This window comes from Ranitomeya imitator, chromosome 4 (genome assembly GCF_032444005.1).
Source record: "Ranitomeya imitator isolate aRanImi1 chromosome 4, aRanImi1.pri, whole genome shotgun sequence".
Taxonomy (NCBI): Eukaryota; Metazoa; Chordata; class Amphibia; order Anura; family Dendrobatidae; genus Ranitomeya; species Ranitomeya imitator.
This window is the reverse complement of record NC_091285.1, coordinates 315772299-315785826: the sequence shown is the minus strand read 5'-3', so window position 1 is coordinate 315785826 and position 13528 is coordinate 315772299.

Here is a 13528-nt window from a genome sequence, read left to right as displayed (position 1 = left end):
GGCTGAAAAAGATAATGCTGACTAGGATAGTAAGATGTCAGAATGGCAGTAACCTGTCAGAGTATCCATACTGACCCCTGTCTATCATGAAAATGTAAACAATAACCACAGTAGCAGACAGAAGAGGCCTCTGTGCAAGATCAATATTTGGGCCCTTTGCAGTCCAACAGCTCATCATAATGCACAATTCCACCTGATTTAGAGGTGAACGTACCAAGTTTACTTTAAAGCAATGGAAGTAGGTGGAAGGGTTTTGATTAATCATGTTTTCTATTTAATTATATCACGTTTTGAATGTCTATGGGATGAGTAGGAAAAGACAAATCTGATCTATATAGGTTGTAGCAATATGTTATATGATGATTTGGCCTCTAGGGGTCTCCCTTCTTTTATATGTGTTCTATTGTGTTGTTGGAACTTGTTGTTCAGTTGTTGTAGAGACTCATGTAATGGAGGATTACACCGCATGTTATAAACAGCCTGTAAATACCAACACAGTGTGATCCACGACAAGAAGCAACAAACAGAACATGGTGGCAGCTGGGAACAGAACCTGCCAATCCTCAGAGTTTGTGTGAGGCTGGAACTGTACAGAGGATCACAGAAGATCACAGCCCTTGTATGTACAGATTCTCTGACATTATGGCAAAATGGAGACTACTCTGAAGCCCCCTCAGACACTGGATGTCACGTCATGTAATCTGTCCCAGACTTGGAGACATTGGAAGGAAGAGTTTGGAAGCAACTAACAGAACATAGGTCTCACTTCTGAGCTTACAGAACTACATATAATCAAATTTGACAAGAAACTCTTTCAACAAATCATGCAAATTTTACATGGAAATTTGATTCTTAACCTATTATTATTATTCAAAGCTCCTTATTACACTAAATCGCCAGGAGCAAAGGTCAAAGTGGGGCGCCGATGTGCGTTGGCGGAGACCCTCATTCTCTCCACAGCCCAGTCTGCCACTCTGGAGTTGGCAGAAGACTCTGGCATGGGCACAGGAATCCGCGGATGCTGGCCGTAACTAAGAAAGAATGGAGTCAGCAGAGTGGAGTCTGCTACGGTGTTGTTCAGCGCAATCTCCACCCACGGTAACAGGATGCCCAATCATCCTGCCGCCTGGCTGAGACAAAATGTTGCAGGTATGTGACCAGGGTCTGGTTGGCTCTCTCAACCAATCCATTCATCTCAGGATGGTATGCTGAAGAGAGATTCAGCTCGATGCTGAGAAGACGACAAAGCTTTCTGCAGAAACGAGACGCAAGCTGGGGACCCCGGTCACTGACAATTTTGTCAGGCATACCGTGTAGGCGAAAAACATGCTTAATAAACAACGCCGCCAAGGCCTGTGCAGAAGGTAGCCATGAAAGAGGCACCAAGTGCACCATTTTGGAAAAATGGTCGGTGACTACCCAAATAATGGTGCAGCTATGGGACTTCAGTAAGCCCACCACAAAGTCCATCCCAACCATTTCCCAGGGCCTGTCCGCCACCGGCAGAGGGTAAAGTAGCCCAGCAGGCCGTTGTCAAGGAGACTTATTCTTGGCGCAGGAGACTCAAGCCTGAATATAGTCTCCAATGTCACAGGCCATATGCGGCCACGAGTACGTCCTCTCCAGAAGCTCAGATGTTCTTTTGGTCCAAAGTGTCCACCCACCCTGGACGAGTGAGCCCAAGAGAGAACCTCCGGTCGCAAATTAGAAGGCACAAAAGTCTTGCCCGAGGGCACTCTTGTGAAATTGGGGCCACGGTTCTCAGGCTCTCAGAAGGGACAATAAGCCTAGTCTCCTCCTCCTCTGATGATGATACTACGGAGCAGGAGAGAGCATCGGCACGAATGAGAGAAAATGGAGGGTGAAATGGAACCAGGAAAAGAACAGGGACCATCTAGCCTGGCGAGAATTTAGCCGCTGGGCAGTCTATATATACACCAAATTTTTGTGGTCAGAGTAAACTTGGAAGGGAAAGCGAGCCCCCTCCAGGAGGTGTCTCCACTCCGATAAAACCAACTTCATGGCTAGCAACTCACTGTCACCGATGAAATAATTCCTCTCCGTTGGTGTGAAGGTCCTGGAGAAGAAGAAGCAAGGATGCTTCTGACCTTGAGCATCCTTCTGGTAGAAGACTGCTCCAGCACCGACGGAAGAGGCATCAAACCTCCATAATAAATGGTTTATCAACATTGGGGCGATGTAAAATGGGAGTGCTAGCAAAGTGTGACTTGATAAAGAGAAAGGCCTTGGAGACCTCCTCCGACCACAATTTGGGATTTGCTCCCTTCTTGTTGAGGGCAACCAAGGGAGCTACCAAAGTTTAGAAGTGGGGAATGAACTGGCAATAATAATTAGTGAACCCCATAAAGCTCTGCACCACTTTAAGAGAATGGGGTTCCTGCCAGTCCATCACAGACTGTAGCTTGGCAGGGTCCATGGCCAATCCATGGGCGGAGATGATATAGCCCAGGAAAGGCAAGGATTCCTGCTCAAATACACACTTCTCCAACTTGGCATAGAGGGAGTTTGCCCGTAGGAGGTCAAAGACTTTGCAAACATCTCTCCAGTGGGAGTCTATATCTGGAAAGTAGATTACAATATCATCCAGATAGACTACGACCGAGGTGGTGAGCATATCCCAGAAGATATCATTCACAAAGTCTTGGAAAACGGAATGAGCATTACAGAGCCTGAAGGGCATCATCAGGTATTCATAGTGCCCATCCCTGGTGTTAAATGCAGTCTTCCATTCGTCCCCCTCACGGATGCGAATCAAGGTTGTAAACACCCCGCAGATCAAGCTTAGTAAATACCCTGGATCCCTGCAACCTATAGAATAGCTCAGATATCAGAGGCAAAGGGTATTTGGCGTTAAGACCCCTGTAATCTATGCATGGACGTAATTCTCCGCTCTTCTTCTGCACGATGAAGAACCCAGCCCCTGCAGGTGACACTGACTTCCTAATGAATCCTCTTGCCAGATTCTCCTGAATGTATTGGGTCATTGCCTCCGTCTCCAGGAGAAAAAGGGGATAGACTCGACCCCTGGGAGGCTCTGCACCAGGCAAGAGGTCAATAGGACAGTCATAGAGGTGGTGGGGCGGAAGGGTCTCCGCAGCCCTCTTGGAGAACACGTCCGCATAGGGCCAATATTGTTTGGGGAGAGCAAAGATCTGCGGGTACTTCAGTTGTAGCAACCTGAACGCACTCCCTCAGACATCTATCCTCACTAGACTCACTCCATCCCAGAGGACCACTCTATATGAGGAGAGTGGTAGCGTAGCCATGGTATCCCTAACAGGACTTCATCAATTCCCTCAGGAATGACTAGCAGAGAGAAAATCTCTTGATGGGATGAAGAAGGCACTGCGCCGAAATGCGCGTTGGGGCTCATTGTAGCGTGGTTCCCCATGTAATATGACTGGTTATCCAATACCTTCTCTGTTGTGAATTCTGCTCTTGGGCTCCCTCCGGTGGTTTTAAGTGGTATGGCTGCTCCTTGGATTTAGCAGTCTGCAGCTGCTTCCACTGATTGTCTTTCTGCTCGGCTATTTATTCCTGGCTCTCTCTTCAGCCAGTGCCACTTGTCAATGGTTCCTGGTTGGATTCACATCTCTCTTGGATTTCCCTGATATCCTGACCAGTTCAGCAAAGTTAAGTCCTTGCTTGCTCTTTTCTCTCCACGGGTTGTGGACTTATTCGTTCTGTGCTTTCTATGTTTTTGTTCAGCTTGTCTGTATGGATTAATTCAGTTAAGCTGGAAGCTCTGGGAAGCAGATTTACCCTCCACACCTTTAGTCAGGTGTGGAGATTTTTGTAAACTATGTGTGGATTTTTTGTAGTTTTTAATACTGACCGCACGGTATTCTTTCCTGTCCTATCTATTTAGCTAGACTGGCCTCCTGTGCTGCATCCTGGTTTCATTCTGTGTATGTCTTTTCCCTCTCCACTCACAGTCACTACTTGTGGGGGGCTATCTATCCTTTGGGGATTTTCTCTGAGGCAAGATAGTTTTCCTGTTTCTATCTTTAGGGGTAGTTAGTTCTCAGGCTGTGACGAGGTGCCTAGGGAGTGATAGGAGCATCCCACGGCTACTTCTAGTGTTGTGTTGAGCTTAGGGACTGCCGTCAGTACAGGTACCACCTCCTTCAGAGCTCGTCCCATGTTGCTCCTAAACCACCAGTTCATAACAGTACAAGTGGCCAAAAATGAATTAAATGCATCTCAAAAGAAGGAGAAAAAAATTCTGAGCCATTTTTTTTCTGTGTTCTGTTTTGTCTTTTTTTTCCTCTTGATCTCTGGGTGGTTCAGGATTTATGCTCTGGCATGGATGTTCAGGATTTGTTTTCTCGTGTGGATCAACTTGCTGCAAGAGTACAGAGTATCCAAGATTATGCTGTCCAGACTCTGGCTTTGGAGCCTAGAATTCCTACTCCTGATTTGTTTTTTGGGGACAGAGCCAAGTTTTTGAACTTTAAAAATAACTGCAAATTTTCTTTTGCTTTGAAACCCCGTTCTTCTGGTGATCCCATTCAGCAAGTTAAAATCATCATATCCTTGCTGCGTGGTGACCCTCAGGACTGGGCATTCTCCCTTGAATCAGGGGATCCGGCATTGCTGAATGTAGATGCATTTTTTCAAGCGCTCGGATTATTGTATGACGAACCTAATTCTGTGGATCATGCAGAAAAAACCCTGTTGGCCCTGTGTCAAGGTCAGGAAGCGGCAGAATTATACTGCCAGAAATTTAGGAAATGGTCTGTGCTCACTAAATGGAATGAGGATGCGCTGGCTGCTATTTTCAGAAAAGGTCTTTCTGAAGCCCTTAAAGATGTTATGGTCTGCTTCCCTACGCCTACTGGTTTGAGCGAATCTATGTCTCTAGCCATTCACATTGATCGGCTTCTGCGCGAGCGCAAAGCTGTGCACCATATGGCAGTGTCCTCTGAGCAGAATCCTGAGCCTATGCAATGTGATAGGATTTTGACTAGAACAGAACGGCAGGAATTCACACGTCAGAATAGGCTGTGTTTTTACTGTGGTGATTCTGCTCATGTTATTTTTGATTGCCCTAAGCGTACTAGGAGGGTCGCTAGGTCTGTTACCATTAGTACTGTACAGCCTAAATTTCTTTTATCTGTGACCCTGATTTGCTCATTGTCGTCCTTTTCTGTCATGGCATTTGTGGATTCAGGCGCTGCCCTGAACTTAATGGACTTAGAGTTCGCCAGGCGCTGTGGTTTTTCCTTGCAGCCTTTGCAGAGCCCTATTCCTTTGAGGGGCATTGATGCTACACCATTGGCAAGAATAAACCTCAGTACTGGACGCAGATGACCATGTACATGGCTCCAGCACATCAGGAAGATTGCCGTTTGCTGGTGTTGCATAACCTACATGATGTTGTTGTACTGGGTTTTCCATGGTTACAGGAACATAATCCGGTGCTGGATTGGAAAACTATGTCTGTGACTAGTTGGGGTTGTCAAGGGGTACATAGTGACGTTCCTTTGATGTCAATTTCCTCCTCCCCCTCTTCTGAGGTCCCTGAGTTTTTGTCGGACTTCCAGGATGTATTTGATGAGCCCAAGTCCAGTTCCCTTCCTCCACATAGGGACTGTGATTGTGCTATTAACTTGATTCCAGGTTGTCTGTTCCCTAAGGGCCGGCTTTTCAATCTGTCTGTGCCAGAGCATGCCACCATGCGGAGCTATGCTAAGGAATCTTTGGAGAAGGGGCATATTCGTCCGTCTTCGTCACCATTGGGAGCGGGTTTCTTTTTTTGTTGCTAAGAAGGATGGCTCCTTGAGACCGTGTATAGATTATCGTCTTCTTAATAAGATCACGGTCAAATTCCAATACCCCTTGCCTTTGCTTTCTGATTTGTTTGCTCAGATTAAGGGGGCTAGTTGGTTTACTAAGATTGACCTCCAAGGGGCATATAATCTTGTTCGTATTAAACAGGGTGACGAATGGAAAACTGCATTTAATACACCCGAAGGCCATTTTGAATACCTCGTGATGCCATTCGGGCTCTCTAATGCTCCATCTGTGTTCCAATCTTTCATGCATGATATTTTCCGCAATTATCTTGATAAATTCATGGTGGTATATTTGGATGATATTTTGATTTTTTCCGATGATTGGGAGTTTCATGTGAAGCAGGTCAGGATGGTATTCCAGATCCTTCGTGATAATGCTTTATTTGTGAAGGGGTCTAAGTGCCTATTCGGAGTTTAGAAGGTCTCTTTTTTGGGTTTTATTTTTTCTCCCTCGTCAATGGAAATGGATCCTGTTAAGGTCCAAGCTATTCATGACTGGATTCAACCCACATCTGTGAAGAGCCTTGAAAAATTTTTGGGCTTTGCTAATTTCTATCGCCGTTTTATTGCCAACTTTTCCAGTGTGGTTAAGCCCCTTACTGATTTGACGAAGAAAGGCGCTGATGTGACGAATTGGTCCTCTGCGGCTGTTGACGCCTTTCAGGAGCTTAAACGCCAATTTATTTCTGCCCCTGTGTTGCATCAGCCGGATGTTTCTCTTCCTTTTCAGGTTGAGGTTGACGCTTCTGAGATTGGGGCAGGGGCCGTTTTGTCTCAGAGGGATTCTGATGGTTCTTTGATGAAACCGTGTGCTTTTTTTCCAGTAAGTTTTCGCCTGCGGAACGCAATTATGATGTCGGCAATCGGGAGTTGTTGGCTATGAAGTGGGCGTTTGAGGAGTGGCGACATTGGCTTGAGGGAGCTAAGCACCGCGTTGTGGTCTTGACTGATCATAAGAATCTGATTTACCTCGAGTCGGCCAAGCGGCTGAATCCTAGACAGGCTCGATGGTCCCTGTTTTTCTCCTGTTTTGATTTTGTGGTCTCGTATCTTCCGGGATCTAAGAATGTTAAGGTTGATGCCCTCTCTAGGAGTTTTTTGCCTGATTCTCCTGGAGTCCTTGAGCCAGTTGGCATTCTTAAGGAAGGGGTGATTCTTTCTGCCATCTCCCCTGATTTGCGGCGGGTGCTTCGGGAATTTCAGGCTGATAAGCCTGACCGCTGTCCAGTGGGGAAGCTGTTTGTTCCTGATAGATGGACAAGTAAGGTAATTTCTGAGGTTCATTGTTCTGTGTTGGCTGGTCATTCTGGGATTTTTGGTACCAGAGATTTGGTTGCTAGGTCCTTTTGGTGGCCTTCCTTGCTGCGCGATATGCGTGCTTTTGTGCAGTCCTGTGGGACTTGCGCCCGGGCCAAGCCTTGCTGTTCCCGCGCTAGTGGGTTGCTTTTGCCTTTGCCGGTCCCTGAGAGGCCCTGGACGCATATTTCCATGGATTTTATTTCGGATCTTCCTGTTTCTCAGAGGATATCTGTTAGCTGGGTTGTTTGTGACCGGTTCTCTAAAATGGTCCATCTGGTACCTTTGCCTAAGTTGCCTTCCTCCTCAGATTTGGTTCCATTGTTTTTTCAGCATGTGGTTCGTTTGCATGGCATTCCGGAGACTATTGTGTCTGACAGAGGTTCTCAGTTTGTCTAAGATCCAGTCCCTACTCAAAACCTATATGGATAAGGGCACTATTGATCAACAGACAGTTAAGTTCCTCTCCAACCCCCATCCTGTAACTCCAGTATTTTATGTCCTCTCTAAAATCCACAAATCTCTATCCAACCCCCCAGGTCGCCCTATTGTAGCATCCACAGACTCTATACTCTCGCCACTGTCGGTCTACTTAGAAAAGATTCTGACGCCTCTCGTTAAGACTACCAGATCTTTCCTATTGGATACTGGCCACTTCCTCAATGTATTAGACAGCTGAACACCATACCATCAGACAGTCTCTTAGTCGCTATGGACGTCAACAGTCTTTACACTTCCATCACGCATGTTAAGGGCATCACAGCAACCAGATCATTACTGGAGTCATCTACTCTATCCACTGATTCCATACATCTTTGCCTGGACCTATTAAGGCTCGTCCTATATGAAAATTTCTTTCTTTATGAAGATACTTTTTACATTCAACAGCAGGGGACCGCCATGGGCTCAAATGTCGCGCCCGCATACGCTAATGCCTACATGAATGAATTTGAACAAAATTTTGTCTACACAGACGTCAGATTCACAAAACATATACAGTGCTACTATCGGTACATAGACGATATTTTCTTCATCTGGACGGGACCTGCAGAAACATTGATAGCATTTCATGAGTCTCTAAATGGGATATACCCAGAACTACAGTTCACCATACAATATGACCCTAAACAGATTTCCTTCCTTGACACCCTCGTATGCAAAAATAACCAGGGTCACCTCTCTACTGATCTATTTTCTAAACCGACTGACTGCAACAGCCTGCTTCACTATTCTAGCAGTCATCCGAAGGCAACACGCAATAGCTTGCCCCGCTCACAATTCACTAGGGTATCCAAAATCGTCACCGACCCCAACGTCCTCCCCACACGTCTTGAGAGCATGTCAAATAAATTCAGGGAGAGGAATTACCCACAACGATTACTGGACCAAGAAAGACTAAGGGCACTCAATCCCCAACCACAACCCCCCAGGCAGACCAACACAGACAGGGTGCCTTTCGTCCATACCTTCCATCCTTTCATGCCAAAGGTCGAAGCAGTCATCAAGAAGCACTGGCCCTTGTTAGCTAGAGCATACCCTAACATTGACAGCTTTTCCCGTCCAGCTCTCATGTGTAACAGGCGGGCACCCAATATCCGAGATCAATTAGTGCGAGCTGACATGGGCAGCACACATCCCACCACTAATCAAAGTGTACTCTCGACACATCGCCACGGCACATTCCCCTGCCTAAGCTGTGCCTCCTGCTCCAACATTATCAAATCAGACAATATCACCCACCCCAGAACTGGTAAATCATACCCCATACACGGCTATTTTACCTGTAACTCCAATTTTGTGATTTACGTGATAAAGTGCCCATGTGGCCTACTCTATGTGGGTGAGACAACACAGCATGTCAAGGACAAAATAGCCAGCCATAAATCCACTATCCGCTGTGGGAAAACGTGGCTGCCCATCCCGGATCACTTTATTAAATCCAGACACACGATAGCACAATTAAAATATCAGATCATTGAACAGGTACCCAGACCGAGGAGGGGCGGGGATCACATCAAATTGCTCAAAACTAGGGAATCTTACTGGATTCATAAACTAGAGACGTTAGCCCCCAAGGGCCTTAATAGGGAGATCAACTGGTTGGTATAATGCCGCCCTAATCATACTGGTTGTTATATTGCCGCCCTAATCATTTTCGTTTTCTTTCTAGACCCGTTGAGTCCACACTCCACTAGGTGAGTCTCTTCTTATTACCGTTTCTTACCTAGACAGTCTGTCCTATCCTGCCCTCCTCCGTCCCCTGCCAAATAGCACTCAATTTACTTCAGCGCCCTATGCGCATTATCCCTGTTTATCCCTACCCCTTCTTACATCCCCGTAGGATACCACACATCTAGATACTCTAGCCTTACATTATTCTATCCTATCCTGCCCTCCTCCGTCCTCTGCCCAGTTTAACTAATTTGAGCTCAAGTGCCCTATGCTCATTATCTCTGCTTGTCCCTACCCCCCTTTTTTACATCTCCATTAGATGCCACATACTATTTGTTCTTAACAGCTCCGCATATTCATCAGCATGTCCTGATGGTCCTACCCTCATTATGCCTTGCGCACACGCATTTTCATAGTCCTCCCCTGTTTACATTCTGCCATCCACTACCTTGCATTCATTTACTCTCACTACGATGCCCGCGGCGCATACACGAGCTCTGCATATTAGTTTATACCAGCGCATATCGTGCATGCGCCCCTACACCATTCTCCTGCCCTCGCTCAGACGCCACCATGGGCACCCACAGCGCAGGCGCCAGCGATCGCTCTCAGTGGTGACACGTCACTTCCGGTGTGGCGGCCGCATTTCCGGTCCCCGGGACCGCTGGCGCTATTTAAGCCTCTATCTATCGCAGTCCGACACACCGCCCTGAGCTAGGCACGGGAGTGCCGCTCCACCTCCTCTTCACACTGCAGACCCAGGACTTCGCAGGTTTTTATGCCGCCCCTTTGCGCTGCGCCACCTTTGGTCTCCCACCTATATTGCTCCTTGTACACGACCTCATACATAGTAGGAGCTACTGCTCCACCGCCTTATCTCACTTCTAATCGGGAACCCCAGATGTTTATACTGCTCACATGCATTGCACCAGCATGGATTTCCCATGCACCTCACCCTGCATTAACATCGTTCTAGGTCCGGTACTCCAGGCTCTACAGGAACTTTAGGCATCTACTATCCACCACCCACCATCATTCCTTTGAAGCTTTACCTTCTTGGCTTTAGTGCGCCGTCTGTACAGGACCATCCAGGTACCATATGCCATACATTTACTATCCGTTACATTTCACACATCACTCTATTCAAGGCTTCCCCTCCCCCTTTTACTTTCCTTTTTTTGCAGTACGCTCAGCCCGGCTATATTTAATAGGGCCTGTAGATCTTCTTACTCCCGTATACCCTCCTGGACTGTTTCGGGCACCACTGCTACAGAATACCTTAGGTAAACACCCTCCCCCCACCCCTCCCATCTCTTATCCCTGTCTATATACCTCATATGGCTCCCTCATGTTTCAGGATCACGCTATATAAGATTAAGTTCCCTTAGATGTATAATCTTCTTACTGCATACAGTTGAATACCTGGACACTGGAGAACCCTACTTAGACAGTACAGGTATATTTTATTTGCTTATATGACATAGTCTGTTCATTATACTACATACTGGGCCACATTATATTGTCACTCTCCCACACCCTACCTACCCCCCCCCCTCCCTCCCCTCCCCTTCAGCTACCTATGGCTGGGACTTCTAGCTTCCTTTAGTTGCCATATATGTGCATATCTCTGGAAACCAAGGTAACCATTTCTTTGTGCAACCTTCGTTCTCCATCCCTCTTTCCCTTCCTACTACCTCCCTCTTGTATATAGTATGGAAAATCCATTTACATCTCACTTGAACCTCATGAGTTTTTTCTAATGTATATAGTGTTTATATTGGGTTTTGTATCCTTGTATTTGTTCCACTTATGTATATATTTTGGTGATATTTTATTTATTGTTTGACCTTCCTTTACTGTATTTTGTGTGTTATGGCCATACTATTACCAGTTATTTACACTGTTTCTTTATCTCCCCAGCAACCCCATGAGTAAGACCCAGGTGGGTCGAAACGTTGGGTTTGGTCTGATTTGAACACGTCTGTTCATGTATTTCTGTGATTACCATTTCCTTTTTTTTGGCCACAATAAATGTGTTGAAAAACCTTTTTGCATCACACCAAGTCTGAGTGCGGTATTTTTTCTGATATGACTGTTTGGGCCTTCGGGTGGCTTTCTTGCCGTTGGCCGAGTTTGCCCTTAATAATCGGGCTAGTTCGGCTACTTTGGTTTCACCTTTCTTTTGTAATTTTGGTTTTCATCCTCGTTTTTCTTCGGGGCAGGTTGAGCCTTCTGATTGTCCTGGTATGGATTCTGTGGTGGACAGGCTGCAGCAGATTTGGACTCATATGGTGGACAATCTGACATCTCAGGAAAAGGCTCAACGTTTTGCTAATCGCCGTCGGTGTGTTGGTCCCCGGCTTCGTGTGTGGGATTTCGTTTGGTTGTCTTCTCGTCATGTTCCTATGAAGGTTTCTTCTCCTAAGTTTAAGCCTCAGTTTATTGGTCCTTATAAGATTTCTGAAATTATCAATCCGGTGTCTTTTCGTTTGGCTCTTCCAGCCTCTTTTGCCATTCATAATGTTTTCCATAGATCTTTGTTGCAGAGATATGTGGTGCCCGTTGTTCCCTCGGTTGATCCTCCTGCCCCGGTGTTGGTTGAGGGAGAGTTGGAATATCAGGTTGAGAAAATTTTGGATTCTCATTTTTCGAGGCGGAGGCTTCAGTATCTTGTCAAGTGGAAGGGTTATGGCCAGGAGGATAATTCTTGGGTTGTTGCCTCCGATGTCCATGCCGCCGATTTGGTCCGTGCTTTTCACTTGGCTCGTCCTGATCGGCCTGGGGCCTCTGGTGAGGGTTCGGTGACCCCTCCTCAAGGGGGGGGTATTGTTGTGAATTCAGCTCTTGGGCTCCCTCCGGTGGTTTTAAGTGGTATGGCTGCTCCTTGGATTTAGCAGTCTGCAGCTGCTTCCACTGATTGTCTTTCTGCTCGGCTTTTTATTCCTGGCTCTCTCTTCAGCCAGTGCCACTTGTCAATGGTTCCTGGTTGGATTCACATCTCTCTTGGATTTCCCTGATATCCTGACCAGTTCAGCAAAGTTAAGTCATTGCTTGCTCTTTTCTCTCCACGGGTTGTGGACTTATTCGTTCTGTACTTTCTATGTTTTTGTCCAGCTTGTCTGTATGGATTAATTCAGTTAAGCTGGAAGCTCTGGGAAGCAGATTTACCCTCCACACCTTTAGTCAGGTGTGGAGATTTTTGTAAACTCTGTGTGGATTTTTTGTAGTTTTTAATACTGACCGCACAGTATTCTTTCCTGTCCTATCTATTTAGCTAGACTGGCCTCCTGTGCTGCATCCTGGTTTCATTCTGTGTATGTCTTTTCCCCCTCCACTCATAGTCATTACTTGTGGGGGGCTATCTATCCTTTGGGGATTTTCTCTGAGGCAAGATAGTTTTCCTGTTTCTATCTTTAGGGGTAGTTAGTTCTCAGGCTTTGACTAGGTGCCTAGGGAGTGATAGGAGCATCCCACGGCTACTTCTAGTGTTGTGTTGAGCTTAGGGACTGCGGTCAGTACAGGTGCCACCTCCTTCAAAGCTCGTCCCATGTTGCTCCTAAACCACCAGTTCATAACACTTCTCTTAGCATTCACTCACCCATAACTATGGGTATGATATGTATATTTGGGCAATACACTGCCTTTATGCATTGATTCTACAGATCCCACTGTATTATGGTGGGTTAAATTGACTATTACTCTATTTGCACAATGCACTTGCACTTTCTGTAGTAAATACGTGGCTACAATCTGGTACACACGTTTATAATAGTAATACTATTTGCCTGTTGGGTCCTGTGCTGCTTCTGTTTTGGTGATCTTTGTCATCTTTTTTGTCATTCCTAAAATATACGCATGATGTGATTTTACTGGTTATCTAATAAAGATTTTGTTATTACTACTTGGTTCTTGTAGTGCTGCTCTTTTTAGGTTTTCCTGTTTGCTTGCTTTTTGCACTGAACCTGTAACACATATCCGAGCATGCCTAGTATATTGGTCGGTGGTGCATGTGTGGTCTGTTATATATGATTTTTGCTGTATAGATTGTGCCTGGTGCTGGATGGCACTATCTGGCGCTAGGCAGCTCCAACATTCGCGAACATTCATCAACTCTAGGGATGGGAATGATTCGGAGCTTTCATTAGAACAGGCATACATCCACACACAATTACTGATTTATAGCGCATGACGGTGTGGCCATGCGAACCTTTTATAGAGGAAGCTCTCCAGGACCTTCCTAG